Below are 13,307 nucleotides of genomic sequence, written 5' to 3' on the forward strand. Positions count from 1 at the left end.
ACGGACACACACACACACACAGGAGTAAGGACACACACACACACACACAGGAGTACGGGCACACACACACACACAGGAGTACGGACACACACACACACACAGGAGTACGGACACACACACACACACAGAGTACGGACACACATACACACAGGAGTACGGACACACACACACACCGGAGTACGGACACACACACACACACACACACGCACACACACAGGAGTACGGACACACGCACACACACAGGAGTACGGACACACACACACACAGGAGTACGGACACACGCACACACACAGGAGTACGGACACACACACACACAGGAGTACGGACACACACACACAGGAGTACACACACACACACACAGGAGTACGGACACACACACACACAGGAGTACGGACACACACACACACAGGAGTACGGACACACACACACACCGGAGTAGTACAGACACACACACACAGGAGTACAGACACACACACCACAGGATAACGGACCAACACACAACACACACACAGGATTACGGACACACACACACACACAGGAGTAAGGACACACACACACACACACAGGAGTACGGGCACACACACACACAGGAGTACGGACACACACACACACACAGGAGTACGGACACACACACACACACAGGAGTACGGACACACACACACACACAGGACACACACACACACACACACACAGGAGTACGGACACACACACACACACACACACACAGGAGTACGGACACACACACACACAGGACACGGACACACACACACACAGGAGTACGGACACACACACACAGGAGTACGGACACACACACACACAGGAGTACGGACACACATACACACAGGAGTACGGACACACACACACAGGAGTACGGACACACACACAGGAGTACGGACACACACACACACAGGAGTACGGACACACACACACACAGGAGTACGGACACACACACACACAGGAGTACGGACACACACACACACACAGGAGTACGGACACACACAGGAGTACGGACACACACAAACACAGGAGTACAGACACACACACACACGAGTACGGACACCCACACACACACAGGAGTACGGACACACACACACACAGGATTACGGACACACACACACAGGAGTACGGACACACACACACACAGGAGTACGGACACACACACACACATACAGGAGTACGGACACACACACACACACCAAAAGGTTGCAAGATCAAATCCCTGAGCTGACAAGGTATAAAATATGTTGTTCAAACTAAACCACGGTTCCTAGGCTGTTATTGAAAATAACACCGTATACCGCTACCTGATACCTTCTGTCCAATCCCCCAGCGACGTACACCACCACCTTCTGTCCAATCCCCCAGGAGTACACCACCACCTTCTGTCCAATCCCCCAGCGTACCGTACACCACCACCTTCAGGAGTACGGACCACCACCTTCTGTCCAATCCCCCAGCGTACCGTACACCACCACCTTCTGTCCAATCCCCAGCGTACCGTAAACACCACCTTCTGTCCAATCCCCCAGCGTACGGACACACCACCTTCTGTCCAATCCCCCAGGACACCGTACACCACCACCTTCTGTCCAATCCCCCAGCGTACGGAAACCACCACCTTCTGTCCAATCCCCCAGCGTACGTACACACACCTTCTGTCCAATCCCCCAGCGTACCGTACACCACCACCTTCTGTCCAATCCCCCAGCGTACCGTATACCACCACCTTCTGTCCAACCCCCAGGAGTACCGTACACCACCACCTTCTGTCCAATCCCCCAGCACGTAAACCACCACCTTCTGTCCAATCCCCCAGCGTACGTACACCACCACCTTCTGTCCAATCCCCCAGCGTACACACACCACCACCTTCTGTCCAATCCCCCAGCGTACCGTATACCACCACCTTCTGTCCAATCCCCAGCGTACCGTACACCACCACCTTCTGTCCAATCCCCCAGCGTACCGTAAACCACCACCTTCTGTCCAATCCCCCAGCGTACCGGATACCACCACCTTCTGTCCAATCCCCCCAGCACCGTACACCACTACCTTCTGTCCAATCCCCCAGCGTACCGATACCACTACCTGATACCTTCTGTCCAATCCCCCAGCGTAGTATACCACCACCTTCTGTCCAATCCCCCAGCTGTACGTATACCACTACCTGATACTATCTGTCCAATCCCCCAGCGTACCGTATACCACCACCTTCTGTCCAATCCCCCAGTTGCCGTATACCACTACCTTCTGTCCAATCCCCCAGAGTACCGATACCACTACCTTCTGTCCAATATGCACCGTATACCACCACCTTCTGTCCAATCCCCCAGCGTACCGTATACCACCACCTTCTGTCCAATCCCCAGCGCATCCGTATACCACTACCTTCTGTCCAATCCCCCAGCGTACCGTATACCACCACCTTCTGTCCAAAATACCGTATACCACTACCTTCTGTCCAATCCCCAGCGTAACGTATACCACTAACTTCTGTCCAATCCCCCAGCGTACCGTACACCACTACCTTCTGTCCAATCCCCCAGTGTACCGTATACCACCACCTTCTGTCCAATCCCCCAGCGTACCGTATACCACCACCTTCTGTCCAATCCCCCAGCGTACCGTATACCACTACCTGATACTATCTGTCCAATCCCTCAGCGTACCGTATACCACTACCTTCTGTCCAATCCCCCAGCGTACCGTATACCACGACCTTCTGTCCAATCCCCCAGCGTACCGTATACCACTACCTGATACTATCTGTCCAATCCCTCAGCGTACCGTATACCACTACCTTCTGTCCAATCCCCCAGCGTACCGTATACCACTACCTTCTGTCCAATCCCCCAGTGTACCTTACACCCTTCTGTCCAATCCCCCAGCACGTACCTTCTGTCCAATCCCCCAGTACCGTACCCTTCTGTCCAATCCCCCACCACCTACCTTCTGTCCAATCCCCCAGCGTACCGTGCACCACCACCTTCTGTCCAATCCCCCCGTACCGTATACCACTACCTTCTGTCCAATCCCCCAGCGTACCGTATACCACTACCTTCTGTCCAATCCCCCAGCTGCACCGTACACCACTACCTTCTGTCCAATCCCCCAGCGTACCGTATACAACCACCTTCTGTCCAATCCCCCAGCGTACCGTATACCACTACCTTCTGTCCAATCCCCCAGCGTACCGTATACCACTACCTTCTGTCCAATCCCCCAGCGTAACGTATACCACTAACTTCTGTCCAATCCCCCAGCGTACCGTACACCACTACCTTCTGTCCAATCCCCCAGTGTACCGTAAACCACCACCTTCTGTCCAATCCCCCAGCGTACCGTATACCACTACCTGATACTATCTGTCCAATCCCTCAGCGTACCGTATACCACTACCTTCTGTCCAATCCCCCAGCGTACCGTATACCACTACCTGATACTATCTGTCCAATCCCCCAGCGTACCGTATACCACCACCTTCTGTCCAATCCCCCAGTGTACCGTATACCACTACCTTCTGTCCAATCCCCCAGCGTACCGTATACCACTACCTGATACTATCTGTCCAATCCCTCAGCGTACCGTATACCACTACCTTCTGTCCAATCCCCCAGCGTACCGTATACCACTACCTTCTGTCCAATCCCCCAGTGTACCGTACACCCTTCTGTCCAATCCCCCAGCGTACCGTACACCCTTCTGTCCAATCCCCCAGCGTACCGTGCACCCTTCTGTCCAATCCCCCAGTGTACCGTACACCCTTCTGTCCAATCCCCCAGCGTACCGTACACACTTCTGTCCAATCCCCCAGCATACCGTACACCACTACCTTCTGTCCAATCACCCAGTGTACCGTACACCCTTCTGTCCAATCACCCAGTGTACCGTACACCCTTCTGTCCAATCCCCCAGCGTACCGTATACCCTTCTGTCCAATCCCCCAGTGTACCGTACACCCTTCTCTCCAATCCCCCAGCGTACCATACACCCTTCTGTCCAATCCCCCAGTCTACCGTATAACACTACCCTGTGTCCAATCCCCCAGCGTACCGTACACCCTTCTGTCCAATCCCCCAGCGTACCGTACACCCTTCTGTCCTGGCCACTCACCCCTCGGACCACCTCCCCAATCATCCCCAACCAGTTTCCGCTCTCGTCCTGTTGCCCGTACTTTCCATCCTTCACCAGGTGCACGGTGTACTTGAAGTCCAACCGTTTGGCAATCTCCGCTAGCAGGTCAATGCAGTACCCCTCCAGCTCAGACCCTTGGGTCATAGTGTATGGTTCTTGCTGGTGGGAGTGAATCCAACAAGTGGATCATATTTTAAAACAAAAAGTTACATAAAGTTACTAGAGTGGCTCTGTCATAGACCCTCATAAGACAAGAATATGCTGATAACGGCAGCTATCTTGGTCAGGGATACATTCAAATGAGTAAGATGGCTGCATTCACACCGCTGTATCCTCTGAAAGAACACAGAGATGTAATACTAATTTCCTGCCATTGAAAGACAGTGTTCTATTTAATTCTATGTATACCAGTATATCAACTGTCGTGTCATGTTACAATATTGAGCGCATAACGACATGGGGACTGGCCACGAATGGATCCCTAAAATGTTGGAATCTAGTGTATGATGTCATGCGAGATCTATACTGAACAGAAATATGAATGCAACATGCAACAATTTCAATGATTTTACTGCGTTACAGTTCATATAAGGAAATCAGTAAATTTAAATACATTCATTGGGCCCTAATCAATGGATTTCACATGACTGTGGCAAGTGTGCAGCAAATCAGAATTCATTTCCCCCCCCACAAATAGGCTTTATTACTTCTCAGATTCATCAGCTGTCCGGGGTGGCTGGTCTCAGACCCATGAATGCACCTTATCAACATTTCTGGGATCTTTTATTTCAACTCATGAACCCAACACTTTACAAGTTGTGTTTATATTTTTGTTCAGTATATGATCAGCTGCTTTTACACAGCCATCCTGAGAACCCAATTCTGTCCACACTCGCATGTCAGATTTGCGCATTCACACAGCTGTGTCCTCTGAAATAGCACACAGATGCAATACTAATTTCCTGCCATTGTTCCTTAAAATGTTGGGGTGGTTGTCATGGTAATGGCAGGTAAACTGAGCATCCAGACTGAGGTCAGATAAGCAACGTCATAATCTTATCAGGATTGAGAACCACATATGAATGTGGAATAAAATCGGAACTCAAAAGATCTGAATCTGTGTGTTTTTTCTATTTAAACATTTTGGGGAAGACTAATAGGTATCAGACCTTTCAATACATCGGAATTGGGCTGCCTGTGTAAACGCAGCCACAGTGTTGTACGAACACGTGTACCCAATTAAAATAAATTGGATCAGGAGTCATGAAATATGAAAATGAGTATGTTTGCTGTCAGATGATATGCATAACCAACTAATTTAAAAAAAACTATGATTGTGATAAGTATTAGCATGATGTATATATAATATCTTACCAAAATAGTGGTGACAGATAACATCGGGGGCCCTGGAACGACAAAAACAAAACATGAGAATCTCCGCACACTGCTCTTCAGCGTGTCTGGGTAAATATATGAGAATATGCCAAGAATGTGCAATGCTGTCATCAAGGTAAAGGGTGGCTTTTTGAAGAATCTCAAATATAACATTGATTTTGATTTGTTTAACACTTTTTTGGTTACTACATGACTCCATATGTCATTTCATAGTTTTGATGTCTTCACTATTATTCAACAATGAAAAACCCTTGAATGTGTAGGTGTGTCCAAACTTTTGACTGGTACTGTACATGTATGTACATGAAATGAGTTGCAAAATGAATATGAAAGATAGTCACGACGTTGCCAAGGTTAATAATAATGATTTTTAATTCAAATAATAATTGTGCCCTTCAAAAGTAGCTTTCGTCAAAGAATCAGCAATTACAGCCTTTCAGACCTTTGGCATTCTAGTTGTCAATTTGTTGAGGTAATCTGAAGAGATTTCAACCGATGCTTGTTGGATTGGCTTGATGGGCAATACTTACATAAGAGGAGAGTAATGGATGTACAGAACTAATAACTGATAATTACCTGTGAGAGATGGTCACACTTCTGATAAGACCACAGCCCACTGGTGTGGAATATTCATTGGCAGTGTACGTTTTTTTTTCTTGAATGGAGAAGTACACAGCGTTGTACGAGATCCTCAGTTTCTTGGCAATTTTCACTTTGAATAGCCTTCATTTCTCAGAACAAAAATAGATGGATGAGTTTCAGAAGATAGTTCTTTGTTTCTGGCCATTTTGAGCATGTAATCGAACCCACAAATGCTGATGCGCCAGATACTCAACTCGTCTAAAGGCCAGTTTTATTGCTTCTTTAATTAGCACAACAGTTTGCAGATGTGCTAACAATTGCAAAAGTGTTTTCTAATGATCAATTAGCCTTTTAAAATGATAAACTTGGATTAGCTAACACAACGTGCGATTGGAACACAGGAGTGATGGATGCTGATAATGGGCCTCTGTACGCCTATGTAGATATTCCATTAAAAAATATATATGTATTTTTTTTTTTATATATATATTTTTTTAAATCAGCCTTTTCCAGCTACAATAGTCATTTACAACATTAACAATGTCTACACTATATTTCTGATCATGTCACGACTTCTGCCGAAGTCGTTGCCTCTCCTTGTTCGGGCGGTGCTCGGCGTTCGACGTCACCGGTGTTCCAGCCATCATTGATCCATTTTTCATTTTCCATTGGTTTTGTCTTGTCTTGTCTTCCCACACACCTGTTTTCAATCCCATTCATTACCTGTTGTGTATGTAACCCTCTGTTTCCCCTCATGTCTTTGTCAGAGATTTGTCAGTGTAGTTTTATGTTGTATAGGTGCGCGTCGGGTCCTCGTACCCATGTTTGTTTATGTATGTACCTTTTAGTGTTATGGAGCATGTTACGTGGACTTTATTAAAAGATTTTACACTCCGTTTGACTCTCCTGCGCCTGACTTCCCTGCCACCTATACACCTATGCTTGACAGATCAATTTGATGTTATTTCAATGGGTAAAAAAAGTGCTTTTCTTTCAAAAACAAGGACTTTTCTAAGCGACCCCAAACGTTTAACGGTAGTATTAATATAAACTCAAGAAAAGAAATGTCCTCTCACTGTCAGCAGACTACTTTCTCTTCCATTTTGGGGGCAATGCAGGGGAACAGTAATGGGGTACCACAGGGCAGTGTTTCAAAACCCCTGTGGTGAGACTAAAGTGGCGTTCTACCCACCCTGCTCTGCCCTAAATACATGTTCTGGCACCAAATCCCAGAAAAGGGGAAGTCACCCTTTCCAATCCCCCTCCCTATTTTAGACATTATGCATGGCATTCAAACTTGTTTTCCTTGCCGTCGATTGACTGTGACCAATGTCATTTCAGCGTGTCAGCTTCAGGACCTAACAAGCCAAAGTTGGAGGCGGGGAAGCGGAGGTGCCGGAGCAGTCGGGGTACTCCCTTGGTGTCACATGGTGTCAGTGACACACTGACACACATCAACAGTCATTTGTAAAAAAGACCACTGGCATCGACCTACAAGCCCACGGAGATGCCGGTCATTTCGCAGGCTTGCCCCGAGCCATTGACTTCAAGCTCAATTGATTTATTATACTCTTTTGTTGGCCGTGGCAGGCATCCTCTCAGATGACTTGTGAGAAATGGTCGGCTGCCAGATCTGATGCGGCCCTGGCACTTTGAACGCGGTTCCAGCCGTCCAGCCTTGGTCAATGGGAAGAGTCAGATGTCGAGACACTAACCATTTTGGGGTGCCTTCCCACAGGCTAAAACATGCTGGGATGCTGGATGACTTTCAAAGGCTGGTTCTATTAAAGCTGCACTGCTCTAGAAGAGACTATTGCCTGTCACAGCAGTATGTTTTCTAAATGTATTCACTTCATTCAACATTTTCCCCCCATATTCCTATAAATAACCTAAGATAGTTCAGAGGCGTCTTGACTACTTAGAAAACGACTAGGGGTCACTATAGTAAAATGGTTAACAAGTACCCTGCACAGTAGCAGGGAAAAGAAGATACCTAGGCAGTTGTAAAACTGAATGCATTCAACTGAAATGTGTCTTCCACATTTAACCCAACCCCTCTGAATCAGAGGAAGTGATTCTGGGAGATGTTGTTGTTTTTAATAAGGGACTCAGCCTGGTCTCATTGACTAGAAATTACATAGTAAATGTACATCTGGGACACTCAAATTAGTATGATATGTTAAGGCTATTTAGCAACTGTTCCACTACTTAGCATGTTAGCCAACCCTTCCCCTAACTCTTTAACCTAATTCCTAAACTTAAACCTAACCTGGCTAACATTAGTAAGCTAACCACCAAGCTAACATTAGCCACAAATGAGAATTTGTGACATATCATTTGTGTTACAAATTCGTAACAAATTGCCCCCAACCACAGATATAGGATCTAACGATAGGATTGTTACCAATACCTGACCCTGGATTTATGGCTAAGAGAATACATGTTCCTAGGAACACCTGCTCCTTGCATGACAGACTGACCAGGTGAAAGCTATGATCCCTTATTGATGTCATTTACTAAAACATTTCAATCAGTGGAGATGAAGGGGAGGAGATGAAGGGGAGGATGTTTAAGCATTGAGACATGGAATGTGTGCCATTCAGAGGGTGAATGGGCAAGACAAAATATTTAAGTGCCTTTTAATGGGCTATGGTAGTAGGTGCCAGGCGCACTGGTTTGAGTATGTCAAGAACTGCAACGCTTCTGGGTTTTTCACACTCAACAGTTTCCCGTGTGTATCAATAATGGTCCACCAAAGGCCATCCAGCCAACATGACACAGATGTGGGAAGCAATGGAGTCAACATGGGCCAGCATCCCTGTGGAACGCTTTTGACACCTTGTACTCCAGGCCCTGACGAATTGAGGCTGTTCTGAGGGCAAATGGGGGAGCAACTCAATATTAGGAAGGTGCTCCTAATGTTTCGTACACTCAGTGTGATATATTTATATTTACCTGCAGTGCAAACAACAGATAGCAGTGCCAACACACACACAACCCATCCAATAAACGCTTTCATGTCGTCACCTTCTGAACCTGAGAATTAAAAGGTGAAAGCAGTTCAGTGACAAAGTTAAAATGTATAATAGATTTTTACATAATGTATTTTGTTGATTAGAAGCTCATTCATTTCAGTTTGTATCAACAGATATGAGTGTAATAAAAACTTGAACATAAGCTGTGTGTCAAATTAAGTTAAGAAAACTGACAATTTCTCTAGAAATAATAATGATATATGTCCAGAGGTCAAATGGGAGTTATACATAGTAAATATACAGTACCAGTCAATATATACAGTACCAGTAAATATATACAGTACCAGTACCAGTTTTTCTTTATTTGTAATATTTTCTACATTGTATAGTGAAGACATCACAACTATGAAATAACACATATGGAATCATGTAGTAACTAAAAAGTGTTAAACACTTTTTTCCTTGATGACAACTTTGCACTCTTGGCATTCTCTCAACCAGCTTCAAGAGGAATGCTTTTCCAAAAGTCTTGAAGGAGCTCCCACACATGCGGAGCACCTGTTGGCTGCTTGTCCTTCACTCTGCAGTCCTACTCATCCCAAACCATAATGCAGCACTCCATCACTCTCCTTTTTGGTCAAATAGCCCTTACACAGCCTGGAGGTGTGTTGGGTCATTGCCTGTTGAAACAAATGATAGTCCCACTAAGCGCAAACCAGATGGGATGGTGAATCGCTGCAGAATGCTATGGAAGCCATGCTGGTTAAGTGTGCCTGGAATTCTAAATAAATCACTGACAGTGTCACCAGCAAAGCACCCCTCACATCTCCTCCTCCATGCTTCACGGTGGGAAGAACACATGTGGAGGTCATCCTTTCATCTACTCTGCGTCTCACAAAGACATAAATCTCACATTTGGACTAAGACGAAAGGACAGATTTCTACTGGTCCAATGTCCATTGCTTGCGTTTCTTAGCCCAAGCAAGTCTCTTCTTATTATTGGTGTCCTCTAGTGGTTTCTTTGCTGCAATTCGAACATGAAGGCCTGATTCACGCAGTCTCCTCTGAACAGTTGATGTTGAGGTGTGTCTGTTACTTGAACTCAGTGAAGCATTTATTTGGGCTGCAATCTGAGGTGCAATTAACTCTAATGAACGTATCCTCTGCAGCAGAGGTAACTCTGGGTCTTCCTTTCCTGTAGCGGCCTCATGAGACCCAGTTTCACCATAGAGCTTGGTGTTTTTTGCGACTCTACTTGAAGAAACTTCTTGACGTTTTCCATATTGACTGACCTTCATGTCTTAAAGTAATGTTGGACTGTTGTTTTGCTTTGCTTATTTGAGCTGTTCTTGCCAAAACATGGACTTGGTCTTTTACCAAACAGGGCTTCTGTATACCACCCCTATCTTGTCACAACACAACTGATTGGCTCAAACGCAATAAGGAAGAAATTCCACAAATTAACTTTTAACAAGACACTCCTGTTAATTGAAATGCATTCCAGGTGACTACCTCATGAAGCTGGATGAGAGAATGCCAAGAGTGTGCAAAACTGTCAAGGCAAAGGGTGGCTACTTTAAAGAATCTAAATTATGTTTTCATTTGTTTCACACTTTTTTGGTTACTACATGATTCCGTATGTGTTATTGTATAGTGTTGATGCCTTCACTATTATTCTACAATTTAAAAAATAGTAAAGATAAAAAATAAAAACCCTTGAATGAGTAGGTGTCCAGACTTTTGACTGATATGTATATGTATTGATTTTATAAGATTGAAGGTAATATTGGCTCAGGTTATAGCAATCGGATTTCATTTAGGACTTTTTAACAAATACTTTTTTGCTAACCAAGGACAACGTTTTTTTTGTGGGTTGGGACTCACTGACAGACCACACCTAGAGATTGGGTTGTAGTTACAACACATGGTTTGGTCTATCTGGTTCGTCACAAGGTTCAAATTCAACTTTATTTCTAATAAAAACATTGGATGTCCTACATCAGAATTTCACAATAAGTTCTCGTTTGGGGGTCATAATGCAAAGGAATTGTAATAGACCATGCCTCATCTGACGGCACATAAACTTCAACAATAAGGCACGAGGAGGTGTAGTACATGGCCAATATACCACAGCTAAGGGCTGAGAGCTAAGGGCACTAGTGCAGTAAAACATACTAATAATAATGTTTTGTCATCCCCATGGCATATGGTCGGATATACCACGCCTGTCAGCCAATCAGCATTCAGTGCTCGAACCACCAAGTTTCTAATTTTTAGTAGATGACACATGGAAGAGAAAGCTTCTAAATGTTTTTTTAGGAAGTACAACAGCAATAAGATGCTGTCATTCAAAATTCACAGTAAAAGTAAATTGTACTGTCTCAATAAACTAGTCCAACAAGGATTCCTTACCTTAGATGTTCCGTCCTACGTGGTAGAGAAGTGGAAGGATGGAAACGAAGTAGTGAATAAAGAGGGCCGGTTGGGAGCAGTTTAAGGAGGGGGGAGCAGATATCACACAACCCACATTTATAAAGGGGTTGGATATGGAAGGACGACAGCGAGTTGCATCCCAATAAATCTCTGCTTTCTTCGAAAGTGTGCACTTGTTCACTTCCCTTGGTACAAATGCTGCTGAAACTGCTGCTCCAGTTTCAACTGTTCTGCCTGCGGCTATGGAATCCTGACCTGTTGACCGGACGTGCTACCTGTCCCAGACCTGCTGTTTTCAACTCTCTAGAGACAGCAGGAGGGGTAGAGATACTCTTAATGATCGGCTATGAAAAGCCAACTGACATTTACTCCTGAGGTGCTGGCTTGTTTCACCCTCGACAACTACTGTGATTATTATTTGACCATGCTGGTCATTTATGAACATTTGAACATCTTGGCCATGTTCTGTTATAATCTCCACCTGGCACAGCCAGAAGAGGACTGGCCACCCCTTATAGCCTGATTCCTCTCTAGGTTCCTTCCTAGGTTTTGGCCTTTCTAGGGAGTTTTTCCTAGCCACTGTGCTTCTACACCTGCATTGTTTGCTGTTTGGGGTTCTAGGCTGGGTTTCTGTACAGCACTTTGAGATATCAGCTGATGCAAGAAGGGCTTTATAAATACATTTGAGTTGAATGTGTAACAATCCAGATGGATAGGCATGTTGTCAGGTTATATAGGAGAGAGCCCCCAACATCTCCCTATTTAAGTCCATGAGTAACAAATCCAGTAATAACTGTACGTCTATTATCTGTAGACTCAAACCCGTCTGTACAAAGTGATCACATCAACTCAACCAAGCAGCAGGCCACTGTGACTGGTTCTCTTATTTGGAACTACAGGCTATGAGTCTTGGATTGGTGCACACTAGCAGCTTAAAATGATGCATATCAGGATGGCAAGGCTTGTTTTTGTCAGGTTACACAAGAGTCCCTCTCATCCTGCCTTGTTGGCAGCCAATGGAACAGATACTGTTCCCAGAAATCAGGGGGGGGGGGGGGGAGTGGCGCAATGAGGGGAAGATCTCCGAATCCTTTGAGAATCATCAGGAGGTTAGAACCAGAGGGGAGATATGTGGTCACTAAAAACAAGTGTCCTTATTCTTGAAGCTAACCCTAAAAGGAGTTATTTGCAGAAGAACAGTGCTAGAGAGGGAGAGATATCTGTAGAATAATTATTTTGAGGAAGTGGTCAGAGTTAGTGCAGAATAACAGATCAAAAAAATCTTGATGCAGTAACAAGTTGTTTTTTCTGTCCTCAAATTTAATTGGTAAAGAGCCGAATGAAGGTTCAACCTGTTTATTTTGGTATTGGGCAGAGTTAGCTTGTTTGGTTAGTTCATGTTAATCACCTTGACAACATCCAAGAGACTTGAATTACTCCACTATTCAATAATCAGAGAAGTACTTATTAGGTACCCAAGCAGCCCATTCAAATTAACTAAAGAGATTAACACAGGGCAATTAACTCATCTTTTTCATGTTGTATACTTTGGAAGAACGCCTGGGACTCTGGCAACAGAAGGTGAAGTCATAGAGGAGTTCAGTCTTACAAACTTTATTTACTTAATTCCAAACATCTCAATTTCTTCCAGTGAAATCCAAAAGTTGTGAGCTCGGAGTTATAGGGGTTTGGAGTTTGGTGTGAGGCATTCAAGCCCCGGTGACAGCATCATTCCCTCAGTTCAGTAGTGACTCAAAAGGGCTCCAGATTGAACCATGGCCAACCGAC

At 45.1% G+C, this 13,307-nt stretch overlaps 1 pseudogene; it reads right to left on the minus strand.

Moving 5' to 3' along the window:
* LOC135503923 (probable glutamate receptor) overlaps positions 1–11,683 on the minus strand; it is a 29,933-nt pseudogene extending 18,250 nt beyond the window's left edge.
* Between the last annotated feature and the right edge of the window lie 1,624 nt (positions 11,684–13,307).

Source organism: Oncorhynchus masou, chromosome 18 (assembly GCF_036934945.1).
Source record: "Oncorhynchus masou masou isolate Uvic2021 chromosome 18, UVic_Omas_1.1, whole genome shotgun sequence".
NCBI classification, from domain to species: Eukaryota; Metazoa; Chordata; class Actinopteri; order Salmoniformes; family Salmonidae; genus Oncorhynchus; species Oncorhynchus masou.